Here is a 23,765-nt window from a genome sequence, read left to right as displayed (position 1 = left end):
CCTTCAACCTCTTGCCACTATCTTCTATCATATTTCAGGACATCTCTTCTGATGCAGCAGAAGAATAGATTACAAATACCTTCAAATTCATCTAACTTACTTTCTATTCCATATATCACCTTTTCATATGCAGCTGTTTCTGTCACATCAGCAATCCACTACCTCAGTAACAGTCCTGGTGCATCCTCTCAGGTTCTTGTTTTCAACACTGTGAGACTAAAGGGGTCAACGTCATGAAGCTTAGCCCCCGTATTTAGGCTCTGTATATTCAAATAGATAAGACTGGCAAGAAAATATGGTGTAAGTGGAAACAAGACAAAAAGAAAGAAAATGGAAAAAGTTATGGTGAAAAAAAAAAAAAAGTCTAGATTTTAGCATCTAAGCTTCAGTGCAAAGTACAAACAAAATGAAATGGTCCCTCTAGTAGAGCCCCACTGAGTGATACAGAGTCTGGTAACTGCTGCTTTGCAGTTTCCTGCTGTCTCCATTTCCTGGCATCCTAAGCGAGCTCAGAGGAGAGGACAGCCTCAAGAACATATGGTCTGCCTGAGACCTGCAGAAACTGAGAAGACCGAACTGGACATTGTGAAATTTTGCAGAGGGTTATAGCAATATAAGTATTAAATGAATCCAGGAAGTGTACACCTCAAGAAGGTGGAATTATAAAGCAGAACAGCTACTGAGGGTGCACATTACTGAAGCAAGGGGATATGACAATTCAACCCATATCCCTTGACAAAAAATCTCTGGCATAGGTTTGGGAAGAGGACAGAAAGAGGAGGAACATTGTTTGGAGGTGGGTCAGGCACAGGTCCAGTAGGTGCAAATGACTTAACAAAGAATGCTGCAAACTCACCAGATTACTCCTTGATGAAGTACTGACCACAAGCTGAGGATATCAAAATAGAAGCATAAACACATGCCTGAAGTAAGAAGCAGCAGACCTAGCCAGCCACACTGTGAAATGACTGGGTATCACATATTTATCAGAGGCAGGGTGGTACAACATGGCTGGGTTTCCTACCTACTGGATGAGGTGTGGAACCCTGGTCAATATTTGCTAACTCCGAGGACACAATTACCCTGCGCCCAACATACAAAACTTTTGAAATCCTCCTGTAGTTGCTTTTAAAGGTTTAATTTCTTTTTCGCATTTTCCTAACAGCAACAGTACTGATTTGCAATTTTCTCCAGAAAATAAATAAATAAAACATGTTGCAGGTGAGCTTTTTCCTTGCATTCCATAGCAGCTGGAATTTCTTTGTTTTCCTCCACCATTTGCTTGTCACATAGCAGCACTTATGAAAAGTGTCCAATGACATAAGCACTGGAAAAAATATCCTCTCCATTGTCCTTTTTTAAAAGTTATCTTCATTGCACCTTTGATTAGAAAGGATCAGGAGACAAAGCTAGGGGAGGGTCTGAGCACACCCTAAAGATATTCAGAACAAAACTCATGACAAACAGCCAGGCTATGAACTACTGTGTCTGCAGAGGAAAAATGTTAATAATAATTTAAAAAAAAAAATATAACTTTCAGTCTGTCAGCAAAGATCCAATAAGAATAAAAGTGTTCTCCATTAAACATTAGCTCTTGTGATTATTTTCTATGGGGCCAACTTCTCTGTTGATTCATCTGAATACACTGCACTGATCTACACTAACATAAAATTTGGGCCATAGCATGACCTGAAATTATAGTCCTCCATACTTGCAAAGAACATAAACCACAAAGGCCAGTAAAAGGAATGAGAGTAGCCAAGATAATCTGGCACACTTCCAGTCTGATTTTTCTTTTCCTTTTAAGCTTCTAATTTAAAGTATACGTCCATATTATAATCCTAGTATCTCTGGGTCCATAGCTCTCTTTTTCAAGGTTTGCTTGACCCCCCACCCCACCTCCACCAGAATTCTTTTAAAATCCTGGCATGATCTGTGGTCAAAACTAAACCCCAATTAGGTCCATCTGGGGAAAGTGGAAAAACCCGAACTCCATCTTGTTGTCTTGAACATCCTATGGTTGCATAATAACAAAATGCCTTTGTTCTCACAACTAAAGTATGCATCAAGAATCAAAGAAGCAAGAAAAAAAGGGAATGTTCCAAGCTATTACTGTAACAATCCAATTACAATGCCTATCAAACTTAACTTCACAGGTTATAGCTCCTAATTGCCTGACAAAAATTGACACTTCAGTCGCAACAGCATAATATAATCAGAGTCCAAATTAAATTTGATCGTGGGCAGAAAACGATGCTATCATTCGGCGGCATGGAAACAGGAGATCAACTAGCATGATATCAAGGATCAGAAATGAAAATTATTCATTAATGGCAATGGTTTTCTGATAATGGAAATGACACAGTTCAGACGGCTTCGTAAAAACACTATTAATTAAAAAGATGATAGACCTAACAAGGCATAGAAACCAGTGGAACCTTTCTCTGTGCTTGTTAAGGTGAAGGATGACAATGTTTAAGAACAGAAGTTTATGCACTTTTGTGAAAAGTATTCCGCTGATTCTGTAGCAAGTTTACTGGTTCTTGCTTAGTGAAGCATCTTTCTCTAGGGTGCTATGTTATAGGGACATAAAAAGTGTCTAAGGCCATAATATGGCATTGTAATAAGCATGAATACTACCAGCTATAAAACAGAAGGGTCCAATTCATAAAAAAATGCACATGGGATTTTTGCATACTCCCAAGGAAAAAGTGCAGAGAAAACTATTTTATTTCCCTCTGCAAGCAGCTCTGTCTCCATTTTACTTTGGAGATATACAGAGGTGCTTTATGCCGAAGAGAGAACACACAGAAATTCACCCTCAAAAGAAGTTTTCCTGAGCAAGAAAAGGAAAGGCCAGTGTCTCAGATTGCTGAAGTTCAGACAACACCTCTGTGTTCTTTACAATGTCACAAAATGTCACGATGTTTGAAATAACCATCTCAAAGGGTTGATGGCCCCACTACTGAAACCACTAGGTGCCTTTGCCACAGCTGGAACAAATCAAACTGCAGTTGCCCAGTTTGGGGAAGAAAAGGTCTATTGGCTTGCTAACATTCCCCACGATCTCCTCCCATGCCTTATGTCTGCGCACCACACCCTGCCGGACGGCTCATTGTCCAGCACTCAGAATGAATACTCTCGAGAACCCTCACCTCTTTCCTCCTCAGTAGCTGAGAGAAGCAAACAGGCATCCCCTGCTGCAATTCCTTGTTCAACAGGCGTCTGCTTTGGAAACGCACCAGCAAAGACCTCTGAGACTTCTTGCTGTGGGAAACCTAGGTTTCAAAAGCCTGAAAAATAAAGGACTTTTGTAAAGAACAGAAGGGAAGAGCAGGCAAAGTTAGATGCTTTCCTTGGGAAAGGATGACTTAGAGCAGATCCTCTTGACCCTAGAAAGCAAATAGTCAGTTTTAGCAAATCAGAGACCCGGGAAAAATTCTTATGTTCCTTAAACTATAAAACTGAGCCTCAATCAAATCTGAAATGCATCATCCAAAGCTGCCTCTAACCTTTCTTCACCTGATAAGTAACATCCTTGAAGATCACCTCGCTTCCAAATAAAATACAATACAATACAATAAAATAAAATATTTAATGCAAGTCTGCTTGGAGCAGCTCTAAGAACAGAAAAACATGCAAATAATGAATGTACTTTTCACTGTCCTTGATTATTTGGTAGTCCTTGTACAAACACAATGCACAAAGCCTGACTGAATTGTCAACATTCTTTAAAAGAATAAAAATTCAGAAGAGTGATGATATTACCTAAAATGTATATCAGCATTGCATTGCACCACACCGATAAGAGCTCTAGGGCAGCTCCTCCAGTTTCAGTGCATCTTTCTGGAATACTTTTTAGCCCTTTAAACACAATCATTTAAGACAGATGCAAGGAGTGTTGGAATTCAACATGCAGACAGCTCAGGAGGAGACAGTAATATATTAATGGAGAAAACAGCTACCCTATAACATCAGCCAACATGTTATTAAACCATGTTGCAGCTACCACATGATTATCTCTTGGATTTTGGTAACTTGACCTCATGAAAGGGTGTTTATAGATAGTTCCACAAATTTTTAAATATACTGTATTGATAATATTTTCATGTGTTGGTCTGGGTTGTTTTGTTTTTTTTGTTTTGTTTTCATTGAATAACAAAGGTTAGAAGCAGGAGAAATGTAAAAAAAGGGAAGGAAACAAAGACCAGAGTTTGTGTTAATGGTGGTTTTTGTTTGTTTGTCTGTTTTTAAATAACTATATTACATTGCCTATGATGTATTATGGGCTATAATGTAAATTTCTTTCTGATAAGAGAGCCCGTGTTCAGCAGTGAAAGGGCATACTTATTAATCCCTGCAAGCAGTGTATTTAAAATAGAGGCAGACAAAAAAACAAATCCATTGTAACCATTAATCCTGCAGTGTAAGGTTATGGATTGAGTCATCTCATAGATAGATTCCCTCTCTAAATTCCAGCAAATTAAATCCCAGGTATGTCCTTTAACGAATCCAGGGTCAGATTCATACCCACTGACTCTCAAGTTTATTGGGAATTTTCTGATGAAAAGTTTTGGTTGAAAAAAGGTGTTCCCTCATCAACTTGTCACGTGTTGTGGGAAGCCTTCTCTGTTCAGGGATGGTATTTCATGTATAAAAGAGAGCAAGAACATGTAGACTAACAAATAAGTCAGCAGTCAGGATGTCCTGTGAACAAAAGGTATCCACGTCTGTGCCTCTGCAAAACTCTCGATGAGGCCACATTGGTAATTCCAGATTACTGACTCACTCCACTCTTACTCCCCTGCCTGTCTGCTCATCACACTCCCCTTCCCTGTGAAAATTCTGAGTGGTCCTGAGCTCATGCTACTGAGAGCTCAGCGTCTCCAGTGAAGCCATTTCCACCATATGTCTGCTAACGGTGTAAAATCAAACCATTTGCCATTCATTAGTTCAATCCTGGCAATGGAAGAATCACTGGACAAAGGGATTCACCTCCCTGCACCCTACAGGCATTTGAATCCCATAGCCTGCAAGGAGGAAACAGACAGAAAACCCAGCTCAGGTAGGGCTGGCAGCACTCACGCAGTCTCACCGCGGATTTTAACTTTTGATGGGCACAACCTAGAATTCTTTGGTTTTCCAGCAGTAGTCACTGAACCAGGAAATACACAGCATTAAGAGGAAAATAAATAATGAAATTAAGCTTAACAGGATTGCTGGCCCCTTTTCAGATCCCCCATTCTAAAACTTGCAAGAATCACCATTAGGCACATTGCCAGTTCTATTTCCCCAGTGGATTCAGGCTTATGCACCACTCAAGAGGAGTCTGTTAATGACTACAAAGATCCACAGCTGTTTACAGTTCAGACTCAGTGGTGGACCAGGCAATAAGCTTGATCCAACAATGAAGTTGTTGGACTCTCACAGCAAGAGGAGACATTGTGTCAACTATTTGCTTGCTCATAGCGCCAGTGACTACCAGGACAGCTTAGCGGGGCTGTAACAAACAGGGAAAGGGGTAGGTATGGATTGGAAGAAGCTGTGCAGGGCCTTGAAAATGAAAGAAGAAATGCATAAAGAAACCAGGCTCAAATAGCTCACAGAAGCACAAATGAAGCAGCAAAATAAATAAGCCAGGGAATTTATTTACCACACATGCAGAAAGACAAAAAAATGTATTCAGAAAAATATTTCACAATAGAACTATATTCATTTGCAGAAGTCTCCTGTGATACTATCTACTGCAATTTTTTTGTTGTTGTTGCTTCTGTGTTGGTTGGTTGTTTTGTTTGTTTTGTCTTTCTTGTTGTGTTTTTTTTTTTTGTGGGAAGCCTGGGGTTTTTCATGAATGAATAAATGAGAGCAACAGCTTCTCGCAGTAGAGTCTGGTCTTTGGGAAATGATAGTTGAAGGACAGAAAGAATACCAAAAACCTGCAAAAGACTGGTGGGAAGTATAAGAGCGGCTTACATTAAGCTGCTTCTCATTTTTAGACACAGAACATAATGTTAACAAAAGATACGTAAGAAGGTATTTGAGGTAAAAAATAAGGGAAGCAGACATAAAAGGCAAGAATGATTCTATCAGGGGACACAATCTTTCAACAACATAGCAAAGTAATATGGTTTGAGAGCATCTACTCTAGCCGTGCTCTGACCACAAGTTCAAAGTGTCTGATGACCAGGAACAGATGTAGCAATCTGCTTTTTTTCTCTCTCCCTCTCTCTTTTTTTTTTTTTTTTTTATGTACTTTTAAGAGACGGATTCCTAGATATCAAGATCATTTGGCATATATCAGCAGCTCTGGAAAAAAAGACGTCAAATAGTAACAATTGATGAAATCAGAAAATTTGCTAAAGAGGCACCTTTGCCAATGCTAGATTTTAAAGCATGACCTGACAATATGCACTGGTCCAAGTTCGTTTCACTTAGAAGCAGTGCATTTATCATTAGGACAGCATTTTCAGTCTTTTCAGCTAAGATGGTTCCCAGAACTTCCACATCTGGTGCCAAAAGGTTGTTAGAAACTTATAGAAAGCATTAAGGACATGTCTGTGTGGGTGGGCAGCTGATCAAGCAATTTATTGATTAGCCATATAGTATTAAGTACAAAAATTCAAAGAGAAAGGATGAAACTATTTCTGGTAAGGTGAAACCCTCCATATTTACTGAGTAGATTATCCACAACAGGAAATGCTTACTTGATTGCAAAGTCAGGCAGGTCCTCAGCCCCACTGACTTCACTGGAGCTATGACAATTTAGCAATGGAAGATCTGTGCCCCCAGATAATTTGTTAATGCAGTGGCGAGCTCTTACACTTATATATATATATATATATATATATTAAAAAAAAAGGACACCAGGAAATGCAAACATGAAAGATCTTTCATTTGGTCACTTTTCTCACATACAGGATTTTCTAATATATGATGATTCAAAAAGCAGGAAGAGTAGAAATGTGTAAACTTGCAAAGTTCTGTTTCAAACTGAACTTTTATTTCTGACAAGTGTAAAGTGCATCTATAACATAAATTGGGGAGAAGAATCACAATCGCACTGAAGCTTTCATCAACTCACTGTCTGTCCGAGCCTTTCAGCACTCCAGACTTACAGCACAACTTTAGAGTCAGAGCCCTGCCCACCTTTAGCTCTGAAAATTCCCTTGTCTTATGTTAAAGTTAAAATCGGATGCCCAAACTAGTGTTTGCCTCTGAACAGCCCTCTGAAAACGTACCACTCTATTCTATGCCACTGATGCTTCAAAGAACAATCACCAAAGAAAATAAAGGGGTTTCTATGATCATCCAGCTCTTTCTAATTCAAGCTCATGTCAGGAACTGAAGGAATGTCATTGTGTGGCACCTGCTTACATATTTTCTAGAGTGACTGCAATCTAAATATTGGCATCCAATAAGAATGAGAATACTATACCATATACTATACCATAAAGCACAAGTCACCATGAACTACTGCCCAAGGTGGTTGTTGTTAAGCAGCTGGATGTCAAGAATTAAAAGGCAAAAATCTGTACCATAAACGTACCACATTTCAGAGCCCAGCCCTCATGGACCAAAGCACTGCATGGCCACACAGCTGCGCTCAGTTCCCTCACTCTCATCTTCCATTCAATTTCTTCAAGGGTGCAGAAAACTCTTTCGGTATCAAGTAAGTCAGATCAAAGTAAATTCATAATATGCATGAGTGGGTTCACTTTGTATAATATTAACGATGTAATTCCCGTCAGAAAAATGAAATTAAAATGTTAAAAATAAAAAATAAAAAATAAAATGTGATTAAAAGCAACAAAGCAGCAAGCAAAGAAAAAGATGTCTGGGCTTTGGGGGGAAGTTACTATAACAGACAAGAGGTTTTGTCATCCCACTCAGCCCTCTTTATAGCCCCTTGCTACAACAGCATCTTGGATTCTAGATACTATTCTCTATTGATACCTAAGGGACTCAACCTGCAGATGGTCCCCATTTCAAATATGTTTTTTCTGTCGCCATTTAAGAAACCAATTTATACTCCCTGACAAAATGGAAACTACATTTTTTGTAGGTTATTCTCTTATCTCAGACTTGGTTTGAGTGAAGTGCAAGTCACAAATACTTGTGCCCTTTCCTCCTACTCATTTTTACCTGTATGTAATATAGTAAAAGCAGCTATTGCAGTGAGTGCATGGCACTCTGTCAGGTTGTGGGATATCACGTGATCTAACAAAACCTGCTAACAAATTAGATGTGCCGTGATTCATCAATTAGGTGGAGAAATATTACTTTTCTTTTTTTTTTTTTTCATTTATTAAAAGAAAATAAATAGGTACTTCCCCAAAGCTAAGATATCGTTCTGCAATGCATAGGAGTTTGCTGCTATCTGCAGGTAAAATATTCTATTACTGAGTAAGAATGTGAAAAGCAAGCCAAGCATTTAGCTTCTGTTTTTTAATTGCAGCTTCACACAATTCCATATAAAATGGAATTCCACAGGTCTAGGCAAGATGAATGAAAGTACAGATCCCTCACACGGGGCTGAGAGGAATGTTTTCTTCCATCTAATATGACAAACTGCAGTCACGCCACTCTTAGCATGGTTTGCTGCCAACATCTGCTGCTAACTGAGGCAGAGTCAAGCTTTCACACAGCCATCCAGGGCGACTGACACTTCCTAGCTACTGCAGAAGCAAGGAACTCCTGGGACATAAGAGTGTCCTCTTAATGCTCAGTAGTCCTCAGATGTCCCCTGAGCTGTGACAGACTGCAAAATCAATGAGACATCGAGCTGGTTCCACAAATGCCAAAACTTTCAGGAAGACTGTAGACTTTATCAGGAAAGACAATGCAAAAGGGTTACGGAAAAGTTGTGATTTTGGCCTTCTGTTCAGACAGCATGGCTAGAGAGACAGCCATCATACAGATCAGCTCTCAAACTCCTCCACTCCACTCATTCTATTATACTGTATGGTAGCAGGTTTTTTCTTCTTTTTCTTTTATTTATTTAGTTTCAGTTCATTCCATTACAGTGAAAAGAGGAGTATCATTACTTAATTTCACTGGCTTTAAAAGTCAGGAGGAGACAAAAGATTCTGCATCACCCTGTGAGAAAACTACTGCCATGAAAACTAATCTGCAACTGTTGCAAAAAATTTGTGGGTTTATATTGGTACAGTGCTTTACCTGTTAGGAAAAGTTTACCAGGAATACTAGCACAATTCCTTGGAAATACTAGGGATGACACACTTTGTCTTCTTCTTGAGCCTGAAATAGACTGTTTAAGATTTGTTCCAAATGCAACAAGACAGCTTTGATTATTCTGTAGCTTGAAAGACAGACATAACAGAAGTGGTTAAACAACACTTCATCAAGCAAGATCATACTGAAGGAGTCATTACAGGACATATTGACCACAGGAAATGACATGTCCAACATTATTTCATCAAGGCATCGATAATCATCTTGTCATTTTGCTGTGCTGTGTCGCACTGCTATTGTACAGCTTGAGCTTGCTATCAAACTCTCATCCCCAAGGGTCTGATCAAAAACTGAAGAGTCAACAGTGTTAAACCTTTCCTACACCACCATTTTCTTTACTGTGGCCTAAATTTAAGAAAAGCTGACATAACTTTTGCTTTGTTTTCAAAGAAGAGTTTCAGTATGCACTGATTTCAGCTTGTGGATAAGAGGTGAGCACCAGAACCGCTTCACACAAAGAGAATACATAAGAACACAATAGAAAGAAAATTACAAAATATCCAACACCAGAGATGCTCCTTTTAACCTTTAAGTGTAGTTGAAACCTAATGACTTGCTAATTATCAGGAGTTTAATGATGCCTCTAAGCAGAGGTTGTACTACAGGGCACAATGTCCATGAACCTATAGGATCTGGGGTTACCTTGTGATTTCAGCCTGCAGTGAATTCTCCTCTTCTACAGATCTGCTTCTAAGCAAGCTTTAACCTCCCCAGCCCCCCAATTGTTGCTACCAACAGGGAAGGAAACAATTTTGAACTCTGGCGTAGGCTGGGCTCCAGATGGCTGCCAGCTTTTTAAGCGCTGAGTTGACTAACCTTGCTCAAAGCAGGTCTATAGAACACAGTGCTTCAAATATCAGTGTCTGCTGGGATTGCATCTATATATGTGGAGTCCCACAGTTCCTATCACTAGCATAGTTGAATGAGTGAATCAGGAGCATGAAGGATAAAATTGAGGAAAATGCAGGAGACCTCTCTCTCTCTCTGATGTTGAATCAGCCCATTAAACAGCAGGGAGCAGCTGAGCATAGATTTTCGATGAGTTTGCTGACCACTTAAAGCAAATGAGTATAACCTAAGGCTGGGAAAGACCAAAGGGTTGACTTCCACGTGGAGATGAAAAGGACTGTGCTGAATTCAGCCTAGGTTGAAGAAATGGTTCAGGATGTACCGGATGAAGGCATTCATCCTCAGAGCCATTTTGTGTGAACAGAAACCATTGGCAATGATGAAAATTCAATCAGTTTATTATGATATTTATAATTATTATTCTGGGCTGACAACAATAAAAGCACCAGCCAAACCATTCTGAAATGGAGTCACTCACTTTCTCAGAATAAACTTTATGGGGACTGTTTGATGCTGTTTGCCTGGAGTCTGTCAGTCTGAACTCAGCCACAAATAAAGTCTTTTCAAATGTAAGGAAATAGCTCTGGGATATGTAATATCTGATGTAAAGAGAAAAGGCACCCTCTTCATCCCTAGCCACAGAAAAGCCTGTTTTCTTTGGTTCTTGGCCCATATGAGAGTCAGTGCATGAAATATAAATTGCTGTTCAACATTTAAGCTTGGCAGAGCCAATTAATACTGCCTTCTCAACATGGGCTTAGAGGTTATTTCAATTAAATCCTCTGTACGAAAGTACACTGTATTTCTTGGCATTTCTGAGAGGCTGTCCTCAGTGGGTAGTTTAAGTTCTGCAGTGCATTCTTCTCTCCCTTTGATTACCACAGCCTCCTTGTCCCTCCTGATATCCTTGTCACCCTCCTGCAGGCCCACCAAACACTGCTGCCAAATAGATGGCCTGATCAGATCTCTCAATCAGTTCCCATCAATCCATCACCTCACCTCATATTTTTGTCCTGCTCCTCTAGGCTCTTCTCTTCCATCTTTGCTCAAATAATGTGTTCTGTTTCTGTTCTGAGAGCCTACAGACTTTCTGAAGGACAACTGACTACTGTTCCAACAAGAAGAAGGAAAATTTGTATGTAAAAAATTGAAGAAAGAGGGAGTATAGAGTCAAATGGGGCGCCATAGAACTGAAACATATTTTCTCTATATTTCTACAAGGATTTCTGAAGTCGTGCTGATTCAAGCAGCTCCTTGAGACAAGGAAAATTAGGACTTGATACTCAGCCAAAACCAGAAAATCTTGAACCCAATGTAAAGGACACCTTATTTTTTCCTTCCTCTAAGGGCTCATTACTTCTGTATAGTCCACAGAACTCCTACTTATCCCAATTTCTCTCAAGTTTGCTGTTTAGTTGACTTACAGAGAGTAGAATAAATTATATCCCTGTCTGGATGCTATCCTGGCTCTCAATTCCCTGCTGTCCCACTGACTTCCACTATAATCTTGGACATATTGTCAATCAGCCCATGCTTCAAGTCTCCAGCAGCGTTATAGGGATAACAGTGCTCCCCAGCCTCACAGGTATTGTATGAGGAGAAACACATTCACTACTATGAGGTCCTAATGGCGGAAAGGAGAAAGGTGACAGGGCACGTGGAAGTACTGCAGAGAGAATAATTGCCTTCAGTACCTTGAACTACTGCACTCAAAGTTTAACTATCTGTTTAACAGATGAAAAAAAGGTGGGATTCATCTCACAATTTTAGATGTCTAGAACTGAGGCAATCCCATAGCCAGAGGAAAGAACTAGTGAACCATGTGCAATTCACCTGGCCTCTTCGAGACATCTACTTCACATCTATTTCTCTTCACTTACATCTCAGGGAGTCTGTTGCCTTAAAATGTTGGGAAATGGTGATTAGACTTAATGACTTGTATTTGGTTCCTTGGAGTAAGTGGGATGACAAAGTACAAAGCGTATATAATAGCATCTACTGAACATATTTTGAAAATATATAAAGAATATCAAGGGAACAAGTATTTCATTCATCTCTATTTTCCAATCAGTCACCTCACTCTTTAAGAGAGATATTTAAGATCCGTCTTCTATCACATAAGCTGTGTCTCATTTATCTATTCATCTATCAGGAATACTAACTCTACGTGATAGCTGCCTACCTGCATAAAAACATGTCTTACAACTATTTTGGAGAACAAACAAGCTTTCTCCTGCAGTCCTTCAGTGGTCTCCAGTTTGCTATGCACAACAGTAGCAATGTTATTCAATGATGAAACTAAGGAACAGAGGATCTTTCAACCTTTTATCTTAACTAAGATAAAAGAAAGAAAAATAGACAGAAAAGTGGCCTCAAAACTTACTGCACAATAAATTTGAAATTATAATCCTTGATGCAGCTGGTATACACAGGACACTAGGTTCCTAACTTCATCAGTATGTGTTACTAAGCATCTCACAGTGAGATGAATCTAGCTTTCTTGAAGGCATTGTCAGACAGTTTGCCAGACAATTTTGAGTCCTAAAGGTAGAATGATTGGACTTTGGTTGTTCAGGTTGAGTTACATGGGGGTGTGTTTGTTTTTGAACTGCTTGTCTCTTGAATTGCTTTTCATTGTAGGAGGATCTTATCCCTTTGAACATGCAGGAAAGAGTTTAAGAAACATGCTTTTCCAGCACTACCTTCAATCTTTTTTGCAAGAAGAAATCACCGTCAAATTAAGGACTACAATCAAAAAGATTGGATGGAGCTTCTGCACACCCACTTTGTAGAGCTGTAAGTGAACATATAAGTTTAAAGACAATGAGAATTCTAATTCTTTGTCTTGATTTTTCACTTATGTTGCCAATCTATTTCTCTCTTAAACCACATGAAGAACAAGTGTGACCATTGAAGATGCAAGCTTGGTGAGGTGTAGATATTGTGCCTTAAACAAAGATAACATTAATGAATTCACATTCAACCTTTTCAGCCCAGTGATAGAAAAAGATTTTCAGTCACTTTAGCCTGAGCTACATTTGCACTCAGGGTCACCTAAAGAAAAGGACAACACATTTGTCTTTATCCTCCTTGAGTTGTGCAACCACTCAGATAATCTATAGTGAGTTACAAAGTGAAATTAAATACCTTAAAATGCCATCTATCTGATCCCCAATTAAAACATAATCTTTTTAAAGCTGTCAATAGCTGCTGACCAGAATCAATAAGGGAAAGATTATGACTGGCACTTCTCCAGTGATCTGCAGTCAGACAGGAAATACATTGCTGTTGTCAGGTCAGCAGGAAAAGGGGAAAGCTGGACCCCAAGCAGAACTACACATAGTGTAGTTGAAATTTGAAATACCCTGCAATGATACTGCTGGGCAGGGTTTGGTTTTATTTGTTTTTTTTTGTTGGTGGTGTTTGTCTTGTTTGTTAGTTTGTTTTAACAAGAGAAGGAATATGATACACGTGAAGGTTTTAAAGAAATAACCCGAGGTCATAAAATTATGAATCTTTAGAAAAGTATTTAGAAAAGAAGTTTCACTTTGATCCTCCTATATATACACACTGATGTTCCTGAGTCAGATTCAGCTAGTATCTTAAGAATTTGAGGCATACTTCCTTTTCATTTGCATTTAAAGAATATAAGCTTACATTTATCTAAGTAGATCCTGGATATTCCTCATCATTGCTACAGGAGTTAAAGTTTTAGCTATCTAAATCTAGTGTTTGACATCAGTGACGTGAATGATCCCTGGTACGGTATGTAAGCTTAGGGTAAGAGGCCTAAACGACTTCTTTTCCTCCTGACCTACATTAGGATTGCTTTTATTTCTAGGCCAGATTGGAAAGTTCAGGATAAAAAACAGTTTCCTGGTGTGCAGAGGGCTTAGTAGCCTTTCTACCCACAAGCTGTTGCTTTCCTCCAGCCTTCCACAGTACAGATTGTGGCACAAATGCTCCAACCTGCCTGTGAAGTTAGAGCAGTCAGAGCAATACACTTATTGTACCGACAAAAAATCACAAGAGCACTACCTCTAAAGAACATTCTTTCAACGCAGTCCATAGCTGGTGTTAAATTGTTCGACAGTCCTTACATCTACATGCTGAAGAGCGGATCATATAGGTGAATTTTCCTCCTCTTGCTCCAAAAGCCATGAAGTAGGCTCTAGACCCAGAAGTTAAGGTTTCTGCAGTGATCCAAACTTACCTAGACCTTAGGAATGGTGAGCACAAGTACTGGCTCTGACAGAGTGTGAAACACTAAATCATTTCATCTCTATCCATCACTTCCCATCTGCAGAAAAGTGGGTGACAAATATTCCATGCCTCTGCTGATCTGAGGAGAAGCACAAAAATCATTCAAAATGTGGACTTGATAAGCACCTAAAATCAACAGAAGCAAAGCTGGGGTCTGAAACTGTTTTTGTGAGAAAACACATAAGGGATTGTAGCACAAATGCTGAAACAGCACTTTTAGGTGCTGCTTACATTTAAGTAGGTTTGTGAGAGACATATCTGACTTTTTCCTTGTTATTCTTTGTTTAAACATAACCTTTTAAATGTCCAGTTTTCTCAGAAAACTTTATGATATTTTGCAAATAATTTGGGCAAGAAGATCCCTTTTCAAATAAGACCACTCCTTCTAAAGTTACTTTCCCCAAATAACTTGTAAAGCACAAAATGGTAGTTATACTTTCCTGATCACTGGAAAACTGACTCAGAAGCATGCTAACATCTCAAAATACAGTAGAAAACATGCCAGTATAAAATTTCTGAAATCAGTCTGGGCCTGTTCTTTTTAGAGGTCCTTTTCTGGATCCCTGCAGATTTCCATATTACAACTCTTTGATATTGGTCACTTCTGTTGTTTCTTGGATGGCACTCTTTTCTTCAGAGAACGACTTTTATGCCTTGTTTAAACAGCAGAGACAAGGTTTCTTATAAAACGACTGCACTGCATTGATATTTTGTAGCTCATCTCTACCTGTTAATGGGACAGAAAATGAGGCTGAAACTACACAGAACTCTGTCTGGTCATGATTAGTTTCAAAAACAAATTAATGCTACTCATAAAACACATGCAAATAATCTAGTTATTGAAAAGTTGTCAGCACTCAAGTAGCAGAACATGTGACACCACAATCACTACCAAACTTTATCCAAATCCTCCCCCCCCTCCCCAAAAAAATAAAATAAATAAATAAACAAAAAAAGCTAAGCACTGGTCCCTAATAAATTTAATAATCTTTTTATTTTCTGGGTTTTCTATTGCTTTCTTTGCCAAATTTGCATTCAAAAGTAATGATCCATCCTCAGAGAATAAGAACACTTGCAACAGCTTCCAAAATCCTTTGTCTATGCAAGACTGCAATGTATGACAAATAATCACTGAAATCAAAATTATCCAAAGCCAAGTGTCTAGGAAACAGACCTTGGACACAGACCCCTTCTTAAAAGAAGAAAAATATATATTTCTCTTTTTTCCTGATCAGGGGAGAAGAGTAATAAAAAGTAAGATAATAACATTCCAAAATGGTTCAGAATTCATTTTATGATTTATAACGATATAACACTCATACCAGAAGGCCAAAAACATGCAAAACTCAAGCACCTACTTCCATAGTAAGTAGAGGAGTCTGGTGAAGAGAAAAATCAGGCCCAGAAAAAGCAAGAAAGTTACTTCCAGATTATTTTCAAAGTCTAACTTTAACCAGCCAGGTTTGAAAATGTTGGCACATGCACAAAGGAAATTCTTGTCCTGTGTTTGAACATGGGCTGCCTTACTGCGTGTTTCAAGCAGTATTTTAATGGTTCATCAATACATTATTAATTGTACCAAACAAAAACGAAGAAATCAAAGGAAAAGAAAAAATAAGCCAGCTGTAAACACCTACAACCTCTTGTTCTCCCTAATCATTTAATTCCATACATCTATATTGAAATTTCACAGTATGCCTTAGCAGGGCATTGTCACAGCAAAACACTAGAATGTTGATATTATGCTAGGTCAAGAGTTAAGTAAGTTCATTCCACCCCTGCTATTTTGTGTTTTAAAGCAGTCCTTACTCTAGGCAGACTCTCTCTGTTATTATTACTTCTCGAATGATAAGAGCTGGGATTGACCTTCAAAAGAGATTTAAATGGCCTTATCCGAAAAACAGTCTGTGAACATCTATAAGCTAATGTGCTGCCTTTACACCTCCTTTCTCAGAGAGGAGGTGTAAAGGCAGCACATCAAAGTCAGCAAGAAACTTACAATAATGGATTTCAAAGTCAAAAATCTAATGCAAATCTAAGTATTTGCTTATAGACTCTTTGAAGTCTTGACAGATTAAGTTTAGAAGTATTTTCATAGATGGTATCTACATAATCTAATAGAGATGATTTCAGGAACTGAGTAGATGTTTCCAGTAGATGTTTAGACTGTGGAACACTATTTTTCAATAACATCAATAAAGAATACATTTTTTTTTTAATTTCTTTTAAGTTTATAGCACAATGCTGAGCAGTTATAAATGATATTCCTCATCTGTGGAAAGGTTTTTATCTCAATAGAAAAAAAATGGCAGATGCATGGGATAAAGGAGTTCCATCTCTGTTATGCTTATATAATGTAATTGACTTTGTTAAAGGACATTTAGGTGTTGTTTGATTTACATCCTATGTCAGCTTAATGCATCAACAATGTAAGGTTCCACTTGTTTAAATATTTCATTTTAAAAGGTGCAGTAAGCTCATAACTTCACCAACATCCACTCTTCCCTGACTGAAATGGATTCTCCAGTTTAATCTATTACAGTAGAAGTAAATGAAGACTTCACCCTTTCCCTTGACAGAGGAACTGAAGCTGTTGTATTAGTTATTACCATCAAAGTTGCACAAGGCGCTTGTAAAAGTGTGATACTAACTATATGGTATTTTTCCTCTTAAAAATTGTGTAAAGTAAGACTTAAAATGTAAAAATGAAAAAAAAAGAAAGTAATGTTTATATTGTTTATTGAAGCCATTCTCTACTGTTACTTTTGTTATCAGAATTTTTAAGTAACAAAAAAAAGAAAGTGTTTGTTCTTTTTCCAGGTTCGGTTTGATTTATGTTTATTTGTTAACATTATCAGAGCAATCTTTTTCAAATTAGATATACTTACAGCTGTTGGAATTGCTTGGAATTGCTTGAAATGTGTTTGTAGACCTAGTCTGCAGCAGAAAAACTGTTGTATGTTCAGTGAAATATCCAGATAAAATTTATTTTGCTGGTGCATTTTTTTGTTAGAGCTTTTGCAAGCAATATTAGAAACAACCAAATAAATAAATAATAATCTTAACCACCACAGCTTTCCAGGAAATCACTGGTATAGACTTGTTTATACTTTTTCTAAGATTTCAGAGGACCTCTGTACCCATGCTGTCACCTGGGGATACCTACTATAAATTATAAACCAGACATACGTAATATTGGGCATCTTAAAAAAAAAAAAAATCTTTGCAGACTTAACTCTCAAAGAATTTTAGAAAGAGCAAATACATCACCCCACCTTTCTGAACTTCAGTAAATTGGGGCTCCAAAACTGTACATGATACACCAAATAATGTACAGACAACAGAGAAAAGCATAAAACAACCTGGATATCCCACATTCTCTCTTGGTAGACATTTGTTCAACTTACAGGTAGGTGTGTAAAATTACACACGACAGAACACTACAAATTCAAGCCCTCAATCTCTCATATGCAGGCTATCAGAAAAGACAGTGATGCTGCCTCTGAGCTTTAATTGGATTCTTTCCCACACACTCAGGAAAATGTGGCAGAGAAGTGGAACTGCAGTCTTTTGTGTGTCTCAAAATTGTATTATAGAGTTACTTAACACCTGCAAAGGTTTGGAATTGTAAAGTGCCAAATATTATCAGATGTGGGCTTGAACAAAAACATCAGTTCTAAACTATATACCCAGGAAGTTTGACTACTTCATATAGAAATGTATGCACAGCACAATTTTAAAACTGAAGTGAAGTTCAGATCTGACCTGGTTTCTGGACAGGCCATTCTCTAGTCTGAGGAATTAAACTACTTAAACAAGCTGCCATGCTGTTTTCCTTCCTGAATCACAAAATTATCTTGACTAAACTCCAGTCACACAGAGTGAACATACTGTGTTCATCAAGCTGCCTGCTTCTCTGAGTCCAAACCAGAACATATATGAATATACTTGCCCTCTTTCTTTCCCCGTAGGTGTTCATAAGACAGCACTAGATTGAAACAGAGATCTGGGATTTTTACCTTTCACAGCCTGGATAGCTGGGATAAGCCATTTCATATCTCCCTTCTCTAGTTCTCTGTCTAAAATGGAAGTGACAACGCCAGTTCTGCAGTTCTGCAATTCACAGACATTCTCCACACAAGTTGGTATTATTTCATGTTCTGTTTTTGGTACACTGGCTCTTTTTTCCACTGGTGCTGATCTCCAGCTATTTGATGACTTCTGTGTTAGGTTACCTGCATAGGACTGCACAAAGTGCACTAGCTAGGCCCCACTTGCTTCCAGATACATTACATGTATGCAAAGGTTGACAGCAACCCCCTTCTCTCCCTGGGGATGACGTGAAACTGCAGGGTTACACCAGTGCCCTAAACAGAGTCCCGTTCACCTTTACAGTGGGGATGAGGAATTTAAAACACCGAGTCATGTTTGGTACCACTGCCCTAGAGTGCTTGTTCTTCCTTAATGAATTCATCCTTGTGAGCTATTTTGGGGGAAAAAGGAAGAAAAAAAAAAAAACTTTCTGCTTTATGCTTGTGTTTGTTTTACTTTTGAGGTGTGATCAAAGTAAGTCCTGACCGTGTAATCATTTAATGCATTTTGGCTGCAGTTTCAGCCTCCTTTGAAATTTATCCCTTTTCTCTTGCCTGTGACAGCCAAACTTTACCTCCAGGTAGTAAAGAAGGCTTACAAACTCTTTTATATCTCACATCTGCTTTCAGCCCATTAATCACCCAGACTGTAGACAGCTTCTCCCCTCTCTTATGTAGTGTGACTTTGTCTAGACTAGGAATTAAAGGGTGAATTTTAATATGGTCCAGCTAACATGTTAAATGTGGACCAGGCCATGTATCCTTTAACTCACGTTCAACCAGGCAAGTTGAACACTTAGGAAGAAATTATGCTCCTGCATGACAAGTTTAGAATGTGCCAAAAGATGTTCTTTCTCATTTAAATTACAAGCAAAATCTTGGCCTGTAAAAATTCAACATAAATTTGCTATTGACTTCAAGTGACCCAGAATTTCCCCCATAACTTTAAGAATATATTAATCAGAACAAGTTGAGTAAGAGAGCTGACTTCTTACTACAGCTCTGATTTAGGATCTCAGAAGAATTACACTGTGTCTACATATCTTGAGGGGGCCCAACTCCTTTACCACGGTGACCCAACTTCTCAACACTTTTGAATCAGAACTTCTAGCTACAGAAGATCAGAAGCAAAACAATAACCAGCCTAGCAAACACTGGTTCACAGCTGGTAGCCAAATTACCTTTTAAGATTAATTGCAGAAGGTCTACCAATTTATTCTCCTTACACTCCTGACTGCTTATTTCCACCTTTCTCCAAAGATTTCCATTCAGTTTTGTAGTTTTCTCTACCGGTAGTCCTACTGTCAATGGTTCCTGCTTCTCCCCAGCCTCCAGAGCTCATTTTTGCATCCCAGCCTGGCATTCCTCAGCTGCCATGAGTATTCTATGCTCTCACTTGGAGTGCTGAAGCCTCTAGCAGAGGAGAGCTAATCTGAGAGGGAGGAGGTTGGTTAATTTTTCCTAATCTATTAGTTCTTGGTCATACAAAGCTAAGTAAACAGCACACATCTATTCACTGGGGCTTTGAACAGAGGGATGGGAAAACCATTCACTTAGCAGTAAATGACGGAGCAAAGAACATGGAAGAAAACTGTGATGCAGGAGACAGATAGGCTTTTGTGCAGAGTAACCTTTTACGCCAAGAACAGGCAAAACCCTTGAGTCAAAGATCCATGTCTAGACAGAGCCAGTGAGTCAGTACTGGGATATACTCCTGTTCTTGGAATCTGAACTTTTAAAAGTGAATTAAGCATGATGGAGAACTGACTCCCACCAGCTTTCACATTCAAAGAGAGATAAGGCCAGCATCGCCTCTGTTTTCTGATTTTGGAAGCATTTTGTTTTAAAGTATCCATTTGATTAATAAGCTTTGTATAAATGATTAATAAGCCATCAAAGTCTTTAATATCATTTTAACTTGGGTTTTGTTTACTCTCTATTTGCCATCTAAAAAATGTTTATGCAATATTATGAGGCAATGCATATTTATCAAAGACTGCAGGTTAATGGAGGATGATCAGGAAAGCAGAGAGAAAACATGATTTGCCTATTAAGTTGAATTAGGAGAATTTGGAGGAAAAATGCATGGTAACTGTTACACAATGTCTGCCAAACCTTAAATCATCATCTTATATCAATGCAGGGCCTTTCTGTCCCAAACTACATTGCAAGCTATGAGAGAATCATTTCACATTACCTTCAAAACTCATCCACCTCTTGAGAGAAATACAGTAACTATGCAGCAGCCTAGCACAATAATTTTGGCTACTAAAACGAATTCAAACACCAGATCAGAGCGAAACAACAGGCTGAACAATGGAAGGCAGAGTACCGCTAGCCAACTGGAACATAACCAAGACATGAGGTTATGTATTAGTATTGTTTTTCCCCTAAAACATTTTTTTAAAATTACACTATCTGTAATGCCCCCCAAATTGCCAAACTATGAACAGAGGGGACTTAAGGAAAGTCAGTACAGGACAGCCACGTTACAAGCTAACAGTACATTTCTCCTCTCTTGCACTGTACATTTTCTTCCTGGTCTCACAGTTGCTGTGACATGACTGGGTAGACATACACCAGCAGCAACCAGGAATACATTATAAAGATGATATACCCTGCCAACTGGAGCTACACTCCCTCTTTTTTGTTGTTTATTGATGGTGCATGTGTAATGAATTTCACAGAAGGTAATAGCTGATCTCCAGAAGACAGGTCTGCATTTGAGAAAGTAACCATAAAGCTATATAGTTTCAAGACCACATTAACAAAGTTAAGTCTGAGGCATACCAGATTACCCAGCAGTGTCCATCATTTTATAAATTCTCCTTCATGGTAAATTAATGAAATTATCCTCTTTCCATACAAGACCCTGATCTATGATGCCAACACAGACAACATGCAGGCATTTTGACTACCCCTCATTGCTGTTAAGCTATATCTCTAAAGGAACTTTCCTACAGTTTACATATGCCTGTCAAACCCTCATGGTCAAACAGTTCCAGAAACCCAAAGATCAGTCTCTGAGATTTCACTAAGACTCCTTAGTGACTCGACCCTGAACTTTGGCACAAGCCTGCCCTTTCCTTCTCTGTTCCTTCTCATCCACTCAGAACACATGCATCAAATTAAAACGGAATGGAACATTTCATTAGTTTCATTCAGTTCTGTGGCTTAGCAAATTTTATGTATGTGGCTGGACTGGGAGGATCAAGTATTAGCATATTCTGCAGTCTCAGTCTATATGGAAAGCATAATTGTTCCACACACTCTCATGGAGGTAAGGCTGCAAGTAATATATGAACACAGGAGATTTCAGGGAAATGTTTACCTACAGCCAGCTCACCACTGAGCAAATGGGCCTCTGAAGTTTTGTTCTTAAAGTATTTAGTCTTTGGGCACATTTCACCATCATCATCCGTGCTAGTCATGCTTTGGAGTTTTAACCACTGTCTTCCCATATAAAGTGCATAATCCAGTTTGAGAATAAAGGAACCCACACACTGTTCATCAAAAGAAATTCTGACATGTTGAACACACAGTTCCTTTACATTAATACAAGCAGGAAGCACGCATTTTGTATGTTATAAAGAGATTATATTCTGGAACTTAGGAGGTAATTACAGCAATTATAATGGGCTTTAATGTAGTCAAAAGACCTGATAAGTAAGTGTCATCACTACAGCTACAGCCCTTTGTTTACAGCCTGAAAATGATGACTACAGACAGAGATGGGAGACTTCAGTGTCAACTGGAATTCCTTTGGATTTATCAGGGAGTAAAAGAACTCAGAATATGGTCCCACTGAACATCACTGGGAAACAACTCCAGGGAAAACAACAGAAAAGCATAATTCAACAATACAATACATTCTCATCAAATCAGACACTGGCTCTTGTAGGAGAAAGACTAATGAATCATCAAATCAATTCATTTTTTATTATGCAAATATATATACATATATATTTGGCTAAAATTATACCATTTTAATATATGTCCATCTCCACTGAGAGGGTGATGTATGGGCAGATATTTTTCAGAAATTTCTATTCCACAATGCAGTAGACAAAAGCTCAAAAACAACTTAAGAAACCATATAATTGGAACACACTAACAACAAAAATACACTTCTTCATTGGGTTTGACTTACCTTAAGTTTTAAATCAAACTAAAGCAATCAAATTTTTAGAGTCTGATCAGCTGAGAAATAAGGATATTAAATATGATTAAATGTGATTGCATTTGAGTGTAAGGACTGTTCTTCCATTACTGCTTTGATTAAAAAAAGCAATCTGAGCTGTGAGGTAGAAAAGTTAAATGCAGCAGGAAAAAAGAAAAAGAGCTTGAAGTTTCTTTTCTTTCTTTTTTTTAATATATATTATTTCTTGTATGAGAAAATAGCATTATTTCAAGAATGCATTTTTGCAAAACTGAAGGCACACTGCCAAAGTTTCTGTAATTTAATATTCCTTCATGCTTTTTAATTATAGGAAATATGAAGATGAAAAAACAGAAGAATAAAAAGTTGTTCTTGTGGGACGTCTGGGAACAAGAATAAGAGATACATTTTCAAATGAAAAGTGGACTGGAAACCTTAGTTCTTAAGCTGGAATTTAATTGGTGCAATATTGGAGTTTAAAGAGTAATAAAGTTTTTGTCCTCAGGTTATGAGAAGAAAATTACCCATAACATTTTTTTTGGATTATAATATCTTAGCTGCTTCACCAGTCTATCTTTTTCTGGTATTATCATCATTACTACTCTGATCATTTTCTGTGTTTCATACCTTCACCTCCAAGCATTTTGAATGGTGCTGAGAACCCCAGTGAACTTTTCAGATGTGAGGCGGAGATCAGCCACTGATCAAAATGCACTCGAACTGCAGAGTCTTCCGAGCTGTTTTCAGAAAGGCAAAATGTGTCTTTCCTTAGAGATGAGATAAATGGCAAAAACAGCACAGATCACTCGCTCTCACCTCCTAATTGAAAAGTTGGCTGCTGATCAAGAGCTGGCAGTGACCAGCTCGAGCCATCAGGATGCCAATATATGCTTCGACCTTATTCCTCCACCTCAGAAAAGATCAATCACAAATTAATGTTATATTAGTGAAAGCAAGGACTTTTATTGAAGAGCGAAATCTATAAAAATAGCATCCGATGAAATGATGAAAAACATGCTAGAGAGAAAACTAGCCTAGACTGTTAGTGGCACAGTCTGCTTACTCAGTACAAGTAAGATAATCTGGAATTTTAATCATATCTAAAATATGGTATCACAAAGCGCTGCTATACAAAAGGTTCATTGTGGTTT

At 38.3% G+C, this 23,765-nt stretch overlaps 1 protein-coding gene across 1 annotated transcript in view; it reads right to left on the bottom strand.

The window, feature by feature from the left end:
- LOC310900832 (uncharacterized protein) overlaps positions 1–23,765 on the bottom strand; it is a 566,674-nt gene that overhangs the window by 446,198 nt on the left and 96,711 nt on the right. The window contains exon 7 of the mRNA XM_083839430.1: positions 3,156–3,293. The gene's annotated coding sequence lies outside the window, so the exon portion shown is untranslated. The remainder of the gene's footprint in view (positions 1–3,155; positions 3,294–23,765) is intronic.

This window comes from Anser anser (assembly GCF_964211835.1).
Source record: "Anser anser genome assembly, chromosome: 5".
In the NCBI taxonomy this organism is placed as follows: domain Eukaryota; kingdom Metazoa; phylum Chordata; class Aves; order Anseriformes; family Anatidae; genus Anser; species Anser anser.
This window is presented reverse-complemented; position numbering and strand designations above follow the sequence as displayed.